General features: G+C 32.8%; 1 long non-coding RNA gene across 1 annotated transcript in view; it reads right to left on the bottom strand.

The window, feature by feature from the left end:
- Positions 1–20,709, bottom strand: part of LOC121485510 — a 32,734-nt gene extending 12,025 nt beyond the window's left edge. Inside the window, exon 1 of the long non-coding RNA XR_005986303.1 lies at positions 20,402–20,709. This is a non-coding gene — a long non-coding RNA (uncharacterized LOC121485510). The remainder of the gene's footprint in view (positions 1–20,401) is intronic.
- Between the last annotated feature and the right edge of the window lie 250 nt (positions 20,710–20,959).

Below are 20,959 nucleotides of genomic sequence, written 5' to 3'. Positions count from 1 at the left end.
AACTGTGAGAAATACATTTCTGTTTTTTATGCCATCCACTGTGTGGTACTTTGTCATGGCAGCCCTAATAAAATAAGACAGTACTCACAAATATCTGCTGTATAAATTTAATAGTTTCTCCAATTTCACAAAATCTATAGTGTGTCTATAATAGTCTGCAGTTAGATTCCAAGTTGTTATACTTACCACTAGACCCTTCTGCCGTTTATGTTACTGCAGCAGACAGATTCTTTAAGAGAATTAAAAATTAGGCACCTTCAATTTCAAATTTCTTTCACCATAGAGATTTTTCAACAGTTTTTAAAAAGCTCATATTTTTTTTTTTTTGTAGTCTAGATGTTTGAAAGCACCTTTTCATGATGCTAAGAACTTGATCATAGGGCCAATTGCAAGACATATGTTCAAGCACATGTAGCATTGATTCTTCAGGGTTCCCCAAAACTACGGAATATTCCCTATAATCTAAGAATTCAGCTGGCAAAGTATACATAAAACTAAACTAAATTCAATATAGATAAATCCATTGAAACTAAAAGATAAATTTCTATATGACAGCAATACAAATGAAATGTTGAGACACTTTCTTTCTTTCTTTCTTTCTTTCTTTCTTTCTTTCTTTCTTTCTTTTTTTTGTTGAGACACTTTCTAAACCACAAAAACATATGCATTTAAAAATACTCAGGGATATAAAATGTTAGAGTCCTTCTCACTTTCTTCATGAATGCGACTCTGAAAGACCAAAAGGTTTGCTGGGCCAGACCTCAAATCTGACTCTGCAGAGATCTTATGGTTTAACTGCAGATCTGCTTCATCTATGTCACAAAATTACATTGATTCCCTGGGAATATGGAAATTTATTGGATAACCCAACTAAAGAATGCAAGGGAAAAAAAAAACAGCTAAATATATATGGGCAGAGACCCAGCATGTTGAACAAGCTACACAGGGAGGCTGGGTGGCAGAAACAATCAAAATAAATGAAATAAAATAACTGAAATAAAGTACACAGTGACATTGCCTGAATTTATTCCTAAAGTAGCAGACTTTATTTTTTTCCACATGAAGAATTAAAGCTCAACTCATATATTCTTTAGGAGATGGCTGCAGGCCATAGTCATTATTTATTTCCAGTTGTGAACAGCAATCTTACTTTTGATACTGCATTCAGTTCACATTAGGGATTTCTTAATGGGGAAGTATTTAATAATAATGGGTAGGTCCTTGTAAATGTAAATATCTTCTTAAATGTGACCACTGAATAGTACTTAAGTTGAAGTAGGTAACAAGGTCTCTTCCTAAACATTGTGTTTTCTTGTAATGCAGTATATTCAAGAAGTTTATGACCAGTAAAATACTTCAATCATGAAAGAATCTGAGTGTATGGAGGGATTGCATGTGCAGCGTATGCGCATGTGCATGTACGTATGTGTGTGTCTTAGATTCTGTTAGCAGACTACTTGTTCTGAGGGGCTAGAACAGCCTTGTGATTCCTATAAATAGCCAGCTTGCCAAAACTTCAGTTTCTATTATTAGCAATTAGATAGATAAGAACTAATCAGGATTCACTATTCTAATTGCACTGCATCTGTGTTCTTCAAAGCCCCCTGCAATTTTGTCTTTTAAGAGTGAAAAATGGGAAACACAAAATCTACCACTCTTATTTTGTACAATTTTGTCAAAATTATGATTTAATAGCAATAGAATTTTCAACAGCTAGGCAATTTCCCCTGTTTTTATCCCAAAGTCACATCAAGTGAACCTGAGTCCATGATGAATGTCTACATTAAAGCTATCATTGCTAATAGTATTCCATATCATTTGTCTTTGGTTCCGTGGGACCAAATTACAATCACCACATGACTGTAGCTTATCTTGTGATTAATGATGGTTTTACTAAGTCACTGACAGTGAAGCTTCTGGGAGGAAAATGGTAATATGGTTTGAAATTTTAAATTGCACATTTAAAAAATCATTACCTGGTTTTCAAAGAGATGGTTAATTTGTGCATGATAGGGGGTAAAAATCTAGTCCTTTTAGCCACTGGAAAGAATGTCTCAAGACAATTATTCCAATGTTTAAAGGCCATAAAATGCTATAAATAACAAAATGTTCCAAGGGAAATACAAACATCTCTTATAAAGGATGCTGAATTTTTCAGATGGATAAAATTTTAATATCCAAAAATGTGCAAAGACTAAAACACACCCCAATAGGAAATAAGATTGGGTGATATATTGAGGAGCATTCTGTATGATATATTGTAGGTTCAGAAAACTGCTCTGCACCATTTCCCTGAGAGTCATCAGTGCACATCTAAGTCATTAGTGAAGGAATATTATCAGCATCCATTGGACTTTTGATATTTTCTTTTAAATTACCTCAGTCTCGAAACTCATATGAACTTACATTATTACTACTGGGACTAATTGGCATTGATTCAGTTTAAGCAAAGAGAGATTTTTAAATTCATTTTGCTTCAGGAAATAGATAACCAATATCAAGAAAAGTTGTTTTGATTGCAACTTTATTTCTTTTTCTACATGAAATTCAAAACCTTTTTTTTGCAATTGTAACCTCAGTTAAGTTCCATGATAATAGACAATTTGCAACTCAAATGCCCATAAAATAACCTCAAAACACTGAAGATAAGTCATAAATGGTTTTGTCCTCCTTTAGTTTGGTAAAAATAGAACAGAGGAATCTGAAACTCCATTTCTAGCATTTCTACAAGTCAATTGACCGTATCTTCTATGATTGAAATAGTCAAAATATGTCCATCTTTCAAAACTCCATAATCATCCAAGTGACTGCAACCCTAACAATGGCAGCGCAGATTGTTATTTTATTTCTCTGTTTTTCATGCTATGTTAGCTTCAGAAAAATACTTTTTTCTAGTAGCGTGTTGATCTTCCATGTGTACTTGGGCTGAAATATTTCATCTATTGCTTGATATGATATTGTCTGAAAGAATGAGTGTCCAAGGATTGATATTCTCTTGACATTATTGTTTTCTATATAAAAGGGCATATGATGATGGCTTCTGTTTTTAGTGAGAGTCATCAAATGTTGGAGGCTGCATTGTTTAATCTGGGCAAGTGATCAATCCTACTTGTGCTCACTCTGCTATTTAGAAGACTAATTATTGTAGCAATTTTAGATGATTTTAATGTTCTAAGAGAGCTTAATGAAGACCGTTAAACATTTATTAGAAACATATTTGCCTCTATGAACCTCTAAAACAAGAACATTACTGCAGTTTAACCATTTATTTCTTAGTGCTGGTGTTAACATTAATTGTTGGTGCTTATAAAACTATTTACTTTTCTTGATTAATATAATAATTTAATGGGTTTTTACAAATACAGAATATGGAATTAATGATGTAGTCTGTATGAGTGATGACAAACAAGTCTTAAGCTCCATTTTGTAAAATACCAAGTTAAAGAGACATTTGAAGATTGAAGATTACTCACCAAAATAAAGCTATTCAAAACAGGTAAAATAAAAAAAGGAAAAGTGATCTATTAAAGAACAATTACTGGCATAACAGCATGGTGAGGTCTGTGGACTCACTTACCAGTCGAATAAGTGAAAAATTACACACATACACATATACATACACATAACAAAACAAGACAACAACCATTAAAATATCTGGAAGTGGTGTTTAAGTTATATAGCCAACACAGAAATATTTATTCAAGAAAACAAATGAAAAATTCAGTAATTCAGTAACTTAAGCAAAAGGAATTTAGGTAATAGAAATTAGTGCAGCCAAGAACTCAGGACTCCTTCTACACGGATCTTCTAGTTGGAGGTGGTCAGAATGTCAGTATTTTTCATCCTGCCCTACAAATAACTTAGTCAAATATCCAGGCAAGAGGTGATGGCTCTCTTTTATTTTGGCCTAGCCCACACTGATGGAAGGAAGTTTTGTCTTGAGCTTGGGGCCCCAGTTACCCTTTTGTAGGTCCATAAAACAATGGTTCCATATTGGAGAAGCAAGCTGAGAACACTTCATGCTACTCTTCCTTCCACCAGGCACTCAGTTCCTAAACTGGGACATCACTAAGAGAGAAATACACATTGTTTCCAATCCACAGATGTGGCTTAAATAATTTTTGTGAGGGTGAAGGGAGAGAAAATCATAAAACACCTCCGTGTCTCTTCCAAAAATAACACACTACATTTGCAATAGGGTGTGGAGAAATTGAAGCTAAGTGTGCTGTCACTAACAGAAAAGAATGTAGTGGAAAGAATAGGGAGGAGATTCATAAATCCATTAAAGATTTAGGCTAAATTTGGCTGGCTCCTTTTCCAGAAAGAATTAGGAGAAAAGTGCTAGAAGATGCCTTCCTGGGGTCAGAACAAATCTCAAAAGCTGATATTTGTAACCATGCCTTCAAAGAAACTTGAGTTTAAAAGAAAAAGAAAAGATAAAGCAATGAGCTAGCAAGTGGTGGATTTCAACCATGAGAATCTCAATTACTAGATTTCAACAGCAATTAATGGATCTCAACATAGTCCAAAGGAAGATATAGTAAAAGGAAGCTCTGCAAAAACAATTATTATTTTCAAGATGACTTAGGGTACTCCTAAGGTATAAAATCAAAGGCTTAATACTAAGGGAGTGAAATAGACTTTACTAAAATAATACAACCAGACCCTAAACCAAAAAAACAAACAAAAATAATAAGCCTGAAGTCAGGGAGTACCTAGAATTGTTACTCTACTATACATTATTTAAAATATCCAATTTTCAACAAATTTCTGAAATCCAAAGAAATAAGAAAGTGACTCATATATCAGAAAAAACAAACAAATAAATGTGCAACAGAAACTATGAGTGTATGCAAATGCAGCATTTAATAACATCAACAAAAGATGCTGAAGTATACATTATAAAATATTCAAGGAAATAAAGGAAATATGATTACAGAATAATTGTGATGATAATAAAGAGATTATTATAAAATAATCAAATGGAAATTCTGCAATTGAAAAGTACAGTGACTATTATGAAAACTGCATAAGAGGGGCTCAACAGTAGATTTGAACTGGCAGGAGAAAAAAATCAGTGAAATTGAAAATAGATTAATAGAGATCATGCAAGCTGAAAAAGAGATAGAAAAATAAAAAGATAACTTCATAGAAACATGAGCACCACTAAACAAAACAACAAATGAGTAATGGGACCACTAAAAGCATAGGAGAGAAAGAAGTAAAAAAAAATGTTCAAAGAAATGACTGAAAACTTTCAAAATTAATTGCCAAACAATAATCTACACATCTAAGAAGCTTGATGACCTCCAATCAAGATGAATGCAAAAAGATCCACAGACACATATAAAAATACTAAAAACCAAAGATGATAAAATATGGAATACAGTAAAAGAAAAAAATGACTCCTCACTTACAAGGGAACCCCAACAAAATTAACAAGGGTCCTTATCAGAAAACGTGAAGACTAGAAAACAGTGTTTTAACATATTCAAAGTGCTCATAGAACAACAGCAACAAAAAAACCCAAGATCTTTCACTAGCTGGCGCACTTTAAAATAAATACTAAAGGAAATTCTTCAGGCTAAAGGGGACTGACCCCCAGATAGTATTTTGAATCCACAAAGAAAAACAAATAGCATCGAAAAAGGTAATTATGGAACCATAAAATAGAGTACAAGTGCATATATTTTGCATTTCTTCTCTTAAATTGATTTAGAAAGCAATTAAATAGGACAATATGTGTATAATGTTTTGTTGAGTGTGTATTGGGAAGAAATGTAATATATTTGCCAATAACATCACAAAGATGGTATTTGCAAGTAAATATTGAGCTAAAAGAAATGATTCCAGATAGTAACTTGAATCCACAGGCCAAATGAAGCAAAATAGAAATGGTAAATAAGAGGGTTACTATAACAAAAGCTACATTTTAAAAAAGAGGAAGTTATTCTTCCTTGAAGTTTTTTGCTGATTTCACAATTTCATAGAATATATAATAAAACTTCTTCTTGGTTTCATTTGCAACATAGATATTGCTTTGGTAACAATGTGGGTTAAATTAGCCCAAATTAATGAAACTTAAATACATTATTTATTCTCTTAAATATCAAACAATTCACTAAAAATGCTATTTTATATGTTGACTAAACAAAATTCTTTTTTTATATTAGAATAATCACTACATTAAAAAAATAAAACAAAGCTTTAGGGGTGTCTGGGTGGCTCAGTAGGTTAAAAGCATCTGCTTTGGGCTCAGGTCATAATCCCAGGGTCCTGAGATATAGCTCTGCATCTGGCTCCATGCTCAGTGGGGAAATCTGCTTCTCCCTTTTCCTTTGCCCCTCCCCCCACTCATGCTCACCTTCTTTCTTTCTCTTTCTCACTCTCCCTCAAATAAATAAATAAAATCTTAAAACAAAAACTTTAAATTGCAAATTTGAAGATCCACAAACTGGAATAAGGCCCCCCTAGTGATTTTGAGTAACAAAATATATAATATGTAAACTAAGAGTAGTATGTAATTAGTTTATCTTTGCAAATCCTATGGATTTTAGCAGTTTAACTCTGGTTTGAAACTTATGTAAAACTTTCAGATATACGCCATTATCAGTACTTATTGATTTAAACATTAAATGAATAGTGGCAAGAATTTCTCTTTCACATAGGCAGAATTGACATTGTAACTAAGAGTGAAAAGTTGGGTATTATCATGGAGTTATCTATCTCATTGTTCAGCTCCTAACCAGAGTTATTAAAGCATCTCATAAATATGGAAATGTGTAATATTTTAAACCACAACCGGGTAAGTAGAGTTCCCAGGAAATACTTCCAAATATGCAACCATTGTTAACATGAGAAATAAGTTTAATATGACCTAAATAAGTCTATCATTGACATATTTTTAGTTCATGTAGAAAAGATTTGTCAATGTGTCTGTTCATTGCTTTTCAAAGCAATTTCTCCAAGAAAATTCTTTTAAAATATTAAAGAATGAAAGGTCAGAATCTCAAGGTCTTGATTTTATTTGTAGATGTTAAAATTACTGAAATACTTTTGTAGCCTGTCAGTATGACATTCAAGCAAAAAAGCAATAGAAGGTAGAACAGAATATTGAGAGAGACTGCTCATCATTCAATGTGTCTTCCTAAATCAGCAGTGGTAATTTCAAGTTGAACTACATCTCCAATATGGAGTGCCTTACACATTTTGTAGATGTTTAGTATGTAATGAGAAGGAAGATATCTCACTTCCACATGTTGGAAGCAATGAATAAAGCAGAGGATGCAGCATGACCAAAACTGATTTAAAACTCATACCTACTAATATTTGTGTGGGGAGAATGTCCTTCACCTGCTTTCAATTGAAATGCCAATGAGATTTCATTGTTCCTTTCCTCTGGCTTCATCTAAATGCTATCTTTAAGAGAAGCCACTCATGAGAGTATGAAGAAGCCTGGATCACAAGAGAGAACCAATATGAGGTCATCCCTAAGAGAGAAATAGTTTAACTCTCTTCTCCCTATTTCCCATTAAAACTTTTTTTTTCTGTTTTTCCTTTCATTACGACTTTGATATATTTTTCTATCACCTGCCTTCTTTTCCTAAATGCTTCACTGATTACACTCCACAGAGAAATGTGCCTGTAACATATAAATATGAAGGAAATAGGTATACATATGTTGGACACTCAATCCAGCTGCCTTCCTTCTGCCAGTATTTTTTTTTTTTTTTTGGTAAAACCTTCAGAATGGGACACTACCTATCTGCTGCCAGCTCTTGAAAGCGGTCTTTTCACAGGAAAGAGACGGCTACCACATTGTAACCATCTTTAACTGCATTATTTATTCATTTTTTTAAAAATCAAGTTCTTATCACTCTGAAACCAGGGATTATGGATATTCACAACTCCTTTTTAAAGCTCTATTTTTTAATCTAAAATGAGTCATTTTTTTTTAAAAAAAGGAGAGAGAAGCTTTATTATATTGAGATAGAATCAGAGAGAGGCATTATTAACAAAATAAATAAATAAAAAAAATAGATAGCACTTTGTTATGGAGACTATTAGTACCAAAAATCATGGGAATTACAAATCAAAGTTATTTCCTTAAAGAAAAAAACATGGAAAAAAATAACTTTCAGTGATATCTGGTGTCATCTTCAACACATAATCAAGTTGAGGAGGAGTTTGTACTAGTCTATTCATGAAGGTGTTTTGATTATATAATAAAATTAGTAATATGGAGATATGAAAAGCTATGTAAAGATTGCATGCTATATGGTCCTCATGGACAGATTAGAGACTTGGATAGGTTTGTAATAACTAAGGTGAACTTTAGAGATATTTTTGTCTCATAGGTTTAGAGAAACCAACTGGAAAGTAAAAAAGAGACTGGATAATATGTAAATAATGATCATACTAACTGAAAAAGCAAAAACTAAAGAGACAGTAAACTAAATTATGGAAATGGTATGAATTTGCACCTATACACTGAGGTGAGCAAAGGCTAAATCCCAATAGTGGTGAGGTTGGGTACTATCAGCAAATGAGGAAAGTCAGACATTGAACTTCAGTTTCTCCGAATCACAAATGTGTATCCTTAATTGTGCCCTCAACTACCTCTCTGCTGTCTATCCCATAAAAAATAGCTTTAAAAAACAGATTGTGAAATGTTAGAAATAAGAAGTGGAATATAGGAAACAAAGATTTTTTTAACAAAGATATTTTTTAAAAGAAGAAGGTACTTTTTTGTTTGCTTATAAAATAAGGAAGGCATAAAGAAATAGCTAATTGTCTAGAAGATATAAATTTAAAAAAAAATATTTGTAAAGGAGGAAAATATATCTATTAGAGAAAATTGAAGAATACAAAAAGCCAACTACTTCAACAGGGTTACCTAAACACTATGCCTTCCCCTGTGATTTTTTTTTCAGACTTTCAAGAAAGAAATCATTTATTATATTCCTTTTATAGCATGAGAAAAGGGTCTCCTAATTTATGTATTTTTAACAATTTATTAAAGTATAATTTACCTTCAAGAATGTGACTCATCTGAAGTGTACAGTTTAGTGAATACTGGCAAATAATTGAGCTCAAAGTAATCTCCACCATTAACATATATATTATTTGCATCACCTAAAATGTTCTCTTATGCCTCTTCACATTTAATTCTTAAGCTCCATATATGGCCCCAAAATTGACCAATAAGTTTTCTGTTACTAGAAGTTAGTTTCTTCCTCTATCAATTTCATATAGATGGAATTATATAGTAGGTACCATTTTATGTCTTGCATATTTCACTCAATATATAACTTTTGATGTTCATCTATGTTGTACATGTAAGTAAGTTGGTTTTCATGCAAAGGGGTATTATCCTTATTAGACATATAATATTTTTGTGATTCATTCATTAATTACTGAATATTTGGGTAGTTTCTACTTTGGGGCTATTATGAATAAAGTTGCCATGAACATTTGTGTGCAAGTCTTTGTGTAGACTTACTTTAAAAAGCCTATTGGGCAAGTATTTAGAGGTGGAAGGATTGAATGTATAGTATATGTATGTGTAATCTTACAAGAAAATGACAAGATGTTTTCCAAATGGTCACATAGTCTCATCCTTTTGCCAGCAACTTTCGAAAATTTCAGTTGCTCCATATACTTGTTAAGTCTGTTAAATTTTATTTTGTTTAAAAGGTGTGTGTTATACCTCATTTAGTTTTACTTTATACATCCCAATTACATATGCAGATTGACTAGTCATTATCTTTCTTCATAAGCTGTTCACTATTTTGCTTATTTTTAAAATAAATGGTTTGTTTTTGTAATATTAAGTTCTAAATGTTCTTTAAATGTATTTCAATGCAAGACTTATTAGATATATAGTCTCTGACTTGCCATTTTATTATGTTCTTCAAAGAACAGAAATATTTAATTTTAGTTAAACCCAATTTATCAATTTATTCTTTATGGTTTGTACTCTCAAAGTCCCCTTTAAGAAAGAGACATCAAGGAAGTTTACCTCAAAATTTACTTCTGTTCTATTTAGAATCTTTAATTTTTATATTTTGAGTTAATTTGGGGGTATGTTATCTTTTAACGATCAAGTTTCATTCTTTCACCAAATAACATTACAATAACAAATAGAAATCCAGTTCTTCTCTCACTATTTGTTGAAAAGCCAGCCAGCCCTTCTCCAATGACTCATTTCAGCACTTGCTTTTAAAAATCAATTGACCATTATGTGTGGGCATATTTCTGAATTCTTTACTCTATTGCATTGATCTATTTATCTATCCTCATGTCCTACTGTATTGACTAATACCAACGTTATAATAAATATTGCAATCATTATTAAAATTTCACTAAATTTGTACATCTTTTTTTTTTTTTCCAAAATTGAATCATTTAAAGTCCTAGACTGCTAATCCCATTGTCTCTCACTTTCTGAGATTTACTTTCTCCTGTTTATTGGTCATATTTTCCTGCTCCTTTGGATGTTTAGTTATTTTTTGGTTAGATACTAAACCAAACAATCCTGATGCTTACATTGTTTACTATCTGCATTCTGAAGTTTATTTAGGCAAGTGGCAGTTGAATTACTTAAGAATCAGCTTGGTCCTTTCGAGGTTTGTTTTTGAGTTTTGTAATGGTGAGTCTAGAGTAACCATTACTCGATAGGTTTAACCCTGTTAGGCTTTTCCTTCTAGGTCCTTTACTGGAAGCCGTGAATGTTCAACAAGATATCTCCCCATTGGCTGTGGTATCTCAAATATCTCTCAGCCATATTATCTTTAGGAACTGCTCAGTTTACAGATCGCTAATAGTTTGTTGCTCAGCCTGGTGCACCCTGCCTCAGCATGTGGAGCCAAACCTGTGTGCAGATTTCTAGAACTTTTTCCTTGTATAGGGTCACGCTCTGGCCCACAAATTCCAGCTGTAACAGCATTTTAAGAAGTTGATTATTATCTTCTCTACTCAATGAAATCACTGTGCTTTGCTTGAGTTTTCCTTCCTGTCTTAAGTCCCAGAAAGTTCCTCCATGTAGAATGTGAGGCTCTTCCCTTTCTCTCAGGAGTTACAGCACTTCAATGCCACAATCTCTTCATGTTTATTGCATAGGAATGCTTTAGTCATCAATTGATTATCTCTTTTAAGTCATGAACAGACATTAGTTATTTTTCTGCTTTTAATAAAAATGAATTTCTTTTTTTAATTATTCTGAGTCTTCATAGCAGTTTTGCTGTGTTAAAATTATTTAGGGATATTCAACCAGATAGAGTTATAAACATTAGACAACATGATACAGAAGAAGAGTTTTCCAAGAATTTCCCATAAGGGGCACCTGCATGGTTCAGTGGTTGAGCGTCTGCCTTTGGCTCAGGTCGTGATCCCAGAGTCCTGGGATCGAGTCCCCACATCAGGCTCCCCAGGGGGGATCTGCTTCCCCCTCTGCCTATGTCTCTGCCTCTCTCTGTGTGTCTTTCATGAATAAATAAATAAAATCTTAAAAAAAAAAAAGGAAAAAAAATCCCCATGAAAGCTCAGTTCCACTGAGATTCTTCAGGTAGCCATGGTGGGAAGAGATGCAACATGAGCAGCAGCAAAATTAGGCAAACCCTTCCTCTTCTTCCCTTCAACGAGATCAGCTGTACATTTATGGTTGTATCTATTAAGAGTTTGCCTTCAGATTTCTTTGAACAAAGAATTTTACCACTAAAATATGAAATCTACTCATTTTGAATACCTACTGACACAGAAAATGTACTTGACATATTGTTAATTTTTTAAAGATCATGTTATAAAAACATTATGAAATGTGTTTGATTTAGAAAATAGATACTCTGATTGGTTATTGAACTTGCGGCCATTACAGTTTTCTCTTTTTTGGGCACTGTGTTTCCATGATGAGTATATTATTACATAAATAAGATATGCTAAAATTGTCAAATAATAAGGAAACATTCCTCAGAAACTATCAGGAAACCAATTTCATGTTTCTTTTGCAAAATACGGAAAAATTACTCAATATCACTATCAGAGATTTATGAAACTTTGTAACTTGTTTTTGATCAATTATGGACAAAAGCAAACAAAGTAACTTACATTCCCTGAGTGAAAACAACAATACATATTGAAATTAAGATATATTTTATTGTTAAAAATTCTATGTTCTAATTCTATGTATTTTATTTTTTAACATGGTTTGAGGTAGAATCTTCCTGAGCCTCAGGTTATTCCATTGCCAAATGCTAAAATAACTGATTTATGGGAAAAATAATTGATTTATGAAGGTAGGAGGACTAAGGATGATACAGATAAATGGCCTAGCTCATAAGGGGTACAGAAGAGAGACTAGCTTTTACTTCATACATCATCTATACATCATATGCCTTAAGGGAAAAAAAAAACTTGAAAATACTCAAAATCAGGGATGTCTGGCTAGCACAGTTGGTTAGGCATCGGACTCTTGATTTCAGCTCAGATCATGGTCTCAGGTTCCTGAGGTGGAGCTCCACATCAGGCTCTGTGTTGAGCTCATAGTCTGCTTGAGATTCTCCCTCCCTTTCTTTCTCCCTCTGCCCCTCCTGCTTATGCTCTCTCTCTAAAGTAAATAAATAAATCTTTTATCAAAATCCAATATTTACTTGTCTTCAAAAGTAAGTAAAATAACATCTTCATAAGATACTTGGCAGTCATCTTATTGTGAAACTTCATATATGAACTCAATATCACATGAATTTACAATTCGGAAAAGTGGATTTCTGTCAATTTACAATATGTTGGTATAAAGGATCTCAGAAGTACATATTGTTGCTTTTCATGAATTTTCCTTTTCTGCTTGACTTCCCTTTTCATGAAAAGCTGCCTATATTCCTAAAAGATTGCTGTTTGTGTTTAGTGCAGATTTGTTCTTTTTAATATTTTATTAGTTGCTATTTTTAGTTTTAATAAAAGGCTACTTCTAATCCTTTCTCCCCAGGCTTTGGTAAGTGGATTGTGTGCACACTGAAATGGTTGGGGAATGTAAATTCTAAAAACTCTTTGTGAAATCAAGTGTTGGACTTTGACTTCCAAGTGGACGCTAGTCTGGAGCAAAGTCCATTGACAGGATTCTTCACACCTGTTTGGCTTACTTGCTTTAGTCTCTAGGTCTATCTTTCTGTCTCTCTCTCTTCCTTTTGGATTGGCTATCCCAGCGGAGTGGTAACATTTACTTTTTAAAGTTTTAAAATAAAAAAAACAAATCTTATATTCAAGATAGCTCCTTTGACAATTTTGAAATGTACATTAAATGGAACTTGCATTTGTAATGCCTACAGTTTACCTAGCCACTCTTTTAACATTTTCTTATGTAGTTGCATTTTATCTTCACAACACCTTTGTGAAGGAAGAAGTATTTTGAGCCCTATGTTACAGATCATAAAGCTGAAACTTCAGACATAAATTAACCATAAGTTACCTGGTCGGTTAAGCAACAAAAGCTACATTTTATTCAATAATTTATTAGAAATTTAAAGCAATTTGAACATTGATTGAACTTTTCAAAGTATAAGATATTTTAAGTTAAAATTATCAAGTCAAAGGAACAGTCAACCTTTGACCTCAAGTTTGAGAAGGAACATACTCCATATTTTCCTTTGTTGATAAACTTCTGATGATAAAAATTTGTTCCTACTGATTTTTATACAGTTGTTCTCCAAAGAGATTCCATTTTGGAAATTAATTTCAGTGATTGTAATAAAAAGATTCATCGTTCTAAAAGGACAAGGGAAACATATTAAAATGGAAACTTTTTAGTTTTTTTTATTTTTCATTTTTAACAAAGAAGTAAAATAGTTTCCAATACCCCAAGACCTGGTGTTGGAAAATGCAGCAGGTGGAGCTCACCTGCATCCTGGACTCACAAAGTACCTAGAGTGGCTGAGTTCAATAAGCACTAAAATGTTATGTTGTATGTATATTATTTAATTTTTTTCAGAAAGTATCTCATGCTTCAGATGTAGGCAAGATAATGTAGACTGCTAAAGAGTTAACTAAATGAAATAAGAGGCAATTATGTTTTTTTAGAGAGAACATTAGAAGATAGTCTTTTAGCTCTACAACTGGCATCATTTATCCTTCAAACTATAATATGATTAGTTACTACCAAATTTAGGAGGTGGTGTAAGCATTGCTGAAACTATCTAAATTTTTATCTTCAAAAAATCCTTTGATTTCTTGAAAACAATGATCTGTACAAAAATAAGGTAATTTGGGTAATACATATGCAAAATTCATCATTGGAAAAATAAGGAGACAGAAAGAGAATTAGCTTATTTCAACATCTTGGTTTGCAGTGAGTGAACCTGTTTTTGGGTAAAAGAGGACATAATCAACTGTAATGATTTGCAGTTTTAATAGCTTATGTAAGTCTGTTTAATTATTAATAGTAAAATTAACTCCTGAGGACAGATCTTGTTGCCCTTGAACTAGGTATGCAGATAAAAATTCTTATAATCCAGGGATCCCTGGGTGGCTCAGCAGTTTGGCGCCTGCCTTTGGCCCAGTGTGGCATCCTAGAGTCCCAGGATCGAGTCCTGCATCAGGCTCCTGGCATGGAGCCTGCTTCTCCCTCTGCCTGTGTCTCTGCCTCTCTCTCTCTCTCTCTGTGTCTATCATAAATAAATAAATAAATCGTTAAAAAAATTCTTATAATACATATAAGTTTGTCAATAATATATTTATGCCCTGAATGCTGATTGATTACAAGACAGCAAACTTTATTTCCACCTTATTGTGTTGATTCATTTTATTTGGACTATGGTTTTTACAGTATGAAAAAATAGAAGAGGATATTGCTATCTGTTTAATTTTTCCAAGGCCTATGGGCAAACAAGATAATTTAAAATAAATCAGATATTGGCATGAATTATAAAGTTTCATTTCAGTACTTGATCAAATTAATTGGGAAATTGCTAAATCCTCCTTTTTAATAACAATAAGTTTATCTCTACATTATACCCTAGAGGCAGGAGTATAGTCAGTCTAAGGGGAGGGAAATATTACTGACTGTTCAACAGAACAGTGTGCAAAGTTGACAAATGTCTTTAAATCAAGTTGTTTACTTAAAGTAATATTGCCTTGGATCAAAGGGGAGGAATAGATCCCATTTTCATAACAATGGATTGAATAGTTTACTCATTTTTTTCTTAACGTTTCATGTAATCTATGAAAGATGTCTTTTACATCTAACTTTATATATGCCATATGCCTGTGAATTTGCATATGCCATAGATTTTACAGGCCATATTTAATTCTGAGATACTTTCAGAAAGCCTATAAAATCAAGAAAAATGGATAACTGAGGAAGAATGACAAGCAACTTTTAAAATAATAGCCTAAATCTTAAAAGGCTGTATTGAAGGTAGCAGGGTATAAAATGATGGTCATGAAGAGAGCATCAGCAATCAAATTCAGTCTGGAGAATGAAACTTTGGTGCAATAGGTGGATTTCTTATTACTCAGATCTGTCCTTTCACTCACCCCCTCATCAATGATAGACTTGAAAAATAATCTAAAAACAAGAGCTTGCTTTTAAGAAGGCATTTGCTAAAGAAATTAATCTATACCATAAGATCAGCCATGTGTTAAACAGTTTGTAAATACTGTTATGTAACAAAAATTCAACTGAGTAAATTGTAAAGATCTAATTGACTTTATTAATTGATTCATGAATCTGACAGTACCCTGTCTAGCAGGTAGAGGGGAGCTTCAAAGGGCTATAGCAAAGGAAAGATTTTTAAAAGTATGGAGGGAGTAGAAAATAATATTAGCAAACAATCCATTGCTTTAGTCAAGATCATCTTCCTAAGGGGAGCAGAGGGAATTTCTCAGCAAATTTACTGACTGGGGCCTTAACACAAGGGGTGCCATATTGGGCCTGTGGTTTTCTTTTTAACAACACCAAATATGGTTTTCTTTCTCATACTATTTTACCAGGACCAAACCAAAACGAAACAGTTAAAATACATAGTAAACTAAATTGTCTGGTCTCCAAGATTAAATTTGTTCTTATTATTTAAAAATTGATTATATTTCAGAACTGAATGAATATCTTGCCTCTATGTTTTCATTAGATATTAACAAATTCTTCTCCTTTTAATGCTTTTTGCTTTATGAGTATAGAGTTACACTGAAGATACAGTTAATACTACTTTTGCCCAAATTATTAAATCAGAAGCTCATTTTCTTGAAACAAAAGAGCTCCAAGAGCCTGAATTGAACATGTTTCAGAGAGAATAATATGAATTCGGACCATTCTTTTCCACTGCTAATTGAAAAAAATTTTCTTGCAGGAGTAATCTGATAAAAATAATAATAATAGTTTACTCTCCCTTCAACTTTATCACATTTCTATTCTTTTACCTGCCTATGACTTTTGAGATTCTTTCTCTGTGCCTTATTTCACACAATCTTCATCTGTAGCCTCAGAACTTGAGAATTTCTACTATATGTAATAATGCATTACATCTTATTTTTGTCTAGAAAATGTGTAAAATATACTACAGTACTGAATTTCATATATTGGCAACAATGGTAGAATCATAGATACATACACACATACATCCCTATATATTTAAAGACTGTGAAGTTTATTGAAAAGAGAGGAAAACAATGCAAATAGAACATAAATAGAATTACAGAACGTAGAGCCCTATTTGCTTACATTTTGTGGTAACATTTCCAGGGAATGGAAATCAAAGGATATAAAGCTATCTGATGATAAAATTACTCCAAAATTGTCATATGATAGATATTCTAGCAACCTTTACTGGATGGATTGTTTGTTAATTAATTAACAGATAAATCTTGCTCTTCCACAAGTCTCATTCTTCATTTTTCTTCCCTAAATCCATCTTTCCTTCAAATATCTAAGATATATTTAGTTTATTTTGGATTGGGCAACTGTCAGGAAATGACCTAAGTAGATATTTCCTGTGTAAAACAAAAAAGCTCTCATTTTAATTTGGATCTACATTGTGCTGTAAATAACATTCAAATCTAGAGAAATCTTAAATGATACACACACACACACACACACACACACATATATACGTGTGTGTATGTGTATATATATATATATATTTAAATATATACATATTTATCTTCATAGGACTAAGAAAATGAGGAAGTCCCAAGGAATGATTATAAAATAAGGGATTGCTACACTTATTTCTAGAGATTTACTTGCTGGTTTTAAAAACATTATTGAATTTTCTGCACTTGTTTTAGTAATCTTAAAATATACATAAGCATATCACAAATTGTGTGTATGATCAACTTATGACCATGTTCTGCTACTTTATTGCAATTCTGGAGTTTGCATTTTCATTGGCCCCATGTAAAGGACAAATTACCTCATGGCAAGCTGTATAAATAAAAGCTTTTACAATCATTTACATGAGGAAGAGTAGTGGGAAAATTAAGTCATCAAATGGCACATAGTCTTTGAACTCTGCAGAACTCAATAGAACCCGTCCTATAGCAGTCAATTCATAATCATTTCATGACCAAATGTGTTGTTAGATTTAATTTTTATACAAGTAATTATGATACTAAATATGTAATAAAGGACTTCACACTTCAAATTATTTTTATTATATTTTATGACCATGATTAAATTAACCAAATCTTCAAAATAATTCCCTGATAGTTAAAATTATTAGTTTTTTTTGAGTCAAAAAAATATGGCAATCATACAATTGTAACTCAAATAATGGTGCAGTATGTTTAAATAAAAATGAGGAAACTGAAAAAGCACCATTTTATACTTTTAAATTCATTACTAATTATGTTTTTTTAATATCTTGAAATATATGTCATATTAAATCAATGTTGTTAATTTGAATTTTATTGGTTTGGTGGGAAGTTTTAGTGTCTGAAAGTGTGGTTTAATAGTGTTTCAGAGCTACAATTAAAATAAGTTTTTTTATATATATTTAAGTAATATTATAAAAATTAATAACACTTAGAATTAAAGAGCATTTAGTTTTGTATTTTATTTCAATCTGAAAATCCCATAGATTAATAAATCAAAAACCCCTGGGGAAAGAGATTCATAATTATTCTTGTCTTTCAATGCAGACCAATATTTGACATTTTTTAGTTACCTGTTGTCTTTTTCTTTTCATAATTAGTAGCATTAAAAATTTCCATAAATATTTTTAACATTTGTACACTCATTTCTCGGATAAAGGGAAAAGTGGAGTAAACAATAGTTTCTGATCTCTCTAAGAGGTTTAAAGGAACTCAGTGGATAGGTTGGGTAATATCTGTGAAGTGAAATAAGCAAGTCAAATGACTTAGTGCTATTGACTGGAACCTCTCATCCTGGATCATGTCCTTCAAAATAATATCTGTTGCTATAATTTTACTTCTTTTCACTGATACAAACAGATGAACTTTAATGCATCTTTCTCTCAGGATTGTGCTACAGATGTAATATTGGGCATTATATCTAAGAACAATAAAAATCTACAGAAATATGTATCAGGGGAGAGAATTTTCTTTTTAATCAACAAATATTGAAATTTTGGAGGAAGAAAGATTTAAAGAAACTTAATCACAGACTAAAGGAGAGTCACTAACTGATCAGTGAGTGGCCTCACTGATACTATCAACCTAAAAACACGCAAAATAGCTTATGTATACCTATAACATCTAAGACTTTCTGCTGAGATAATACACATAATACTGATGGCATATTTGCCTGTATGACTGTCTTATTTGTCTTTCCAGCTTCTCTATTTCATTTTGTGTATGGTATGTGTAGGTTGTGTAGTGAATTTTATGGTATTAATGACAAAGTGTCTGAGCCTGAGGAGCTTAAAATTTTGCCCAAGAAGAAGGTAAGTGCTCTTATGGGAAGGTCATGAATAGCTAAGTGGCACACAAGAGTTTTAAGATTTAAAGAAATACAGAATTTCTAGGGGCACCTGGGTGGCTCAGTGGTTAAGTGTTGCCTTTGGCACAGGTCCTGATCCTGGGATCCTGGGATCAAGTTCTACATCAGGCTCCCCACAGGGAGTCTGCTTATCCTTCTGCCTCTGTTTCTCTGTCTGTGTCTCTCATAAATAAATAAATAAAATATTTTTAAAATAAAAAATAAAGCCCTTTCTATCTGGTAGAATTGAGGCTTGATACAACTTTGATAGATAAATATAGAGTGAGGAAATTCCATATAGAAGGAACATGGACAGAATCAGAAGAGACAAATATAGACTATTTTGTGCACTATCAAACTGACTAGTTGGATTAGAGAATAGAAAACCTGGCAAGAGGAAATTTAGGCCATATTTAGATGGCCTTGAGGAAGAACAGAGTCTTCACTTGAGAGCAAAAGACTGCTATTAAAGGATTTTCTACAGGAGTAAAATACAGTTGGATTTACTTTTTAGACAAAATATTTGAGGGATTATGAAGGAGATTGGATGGGATGAGAGAGGGTATAGAAAAACGGGAAACTGTACATACATTGAGAAAAATCATGAGTACATAAATCGGTGCACTGTCAATGAAAATGCCAAGGATGAGATATATGAAGAAGACTTTATAGAGACAAACCAAGTAATTTAGCAACTGGCCGCAAATGGTAAATGAAAAGTAATCACTGCAGATGTCTCTGTAGGTTTGGAGAATTGAGAAAATGACATGAACATTAATTTTAAAAAAAAGATGAGGGAGAACTTAATAGAAGGACAGATAAAGAATTTCTTTTTTAAAACAGATTTCATTTATTTATTCATAAGACATGGAGAGAGAGGCAGAGACATAAGCTGAGGGAGAAGCAGGCTCCCTACAGGGAACCTGATGCAGTAATCAATCCCAGGACCTTGGGATCACTACCTGAGCCAAAGGCAGATGCTCAACCACCAAGGCACACAGGCATCCTCAGATGAAAAATTTCTGTTTGAACATATCAAGTGTGAAATATTTATTGGTTAAATCATGTGCAAATGTCTAACAAGAAATTTGAACTGAAGATCTAAAGATCAGGCAAATATTTAAGATATGAAGTCTACATCAAGAAATCAGTTATTTAGGCATGATTCTTAAGATAGGGTAATGCTTGACTTCCCCAAAGGAAAGACTGGACCAAGAATATATTGTTTAGCCTAGTGTACTGAATACGCCTGGCTGCATTTTTATTTACTCACTGTGAAGGGATCCCATCCCATACTCATACATACTTCCATACCTTTACTCACCCACACAAACACACACACGTGCACATACATGCACAACTTTGCCTAATCCCTGCAGATACAGCATATAGCGTGCTGTGTGCCTGAACTTACAGTACACCACTGAAGCTTGCATAGTGAGATAGGGTCAGAATGTCAATTTAAATTTAACTCACAGATGAGATGATAGTCACCACTCCATCAGTCTCAGGCAGTATTTTGCTTCATCAGAGAGAATCTGACAGCTGTTGTTTAAAGGAAGTTTGACTTCCACTCACTTCCTTATTATGACCTTACAATTTCCTTCCTGAGACTTTCTTCCAAGTTCTTGATCCCAGCCTTAGAGATTTGCATATGAAGTTCCGCGGTCATCTATAGTATTGAAACAGCTGCATGATTACCCTAGCAATCATTCTTCCACCTTTCAATTCTTGTAGCACCTGCATTTTTGCTCCTCGGGCAGTGCTTCTCCCTTACTGCTTTGCAAAAGAGCTGTCTTTGGACTAGTCTTATCTCTGCCGCTAAAATTGTAAACAGTGAGAGGGCAATAGCCTTCCTCATGCTCAACATACAGAAGAGACTTAAAAATAGTACATACTTGACAGATGAATAAATTACTAAATAAAAGAACAACACTATCTGTGAAAATTTTTTTAATTGTTTGACACTGTTAAAATAAACACAATGCCTTAGATATGCTCTGAGCTCCATCAGGGGTATGCGAAAGTCAAATG

The sequence above is a fragment of the Vulpes lagopus genome, chromosome 2 (genome assembly GCF_018345385.1).
Source record: "Vulpes lagopus strain Blue_001 chromosome 2, ASM1834538v1, whole genome shotgun sequence".
Classification (NCBI taxonomy): Eukaryota; Metazoa; Chordata; class Mammalia; order Carnivora; family Canidae; genus Vulpes; species Vulpes lagopus.
This window is presented reverse-complemented; position numbering and strand designations above follow the sequence as displayed.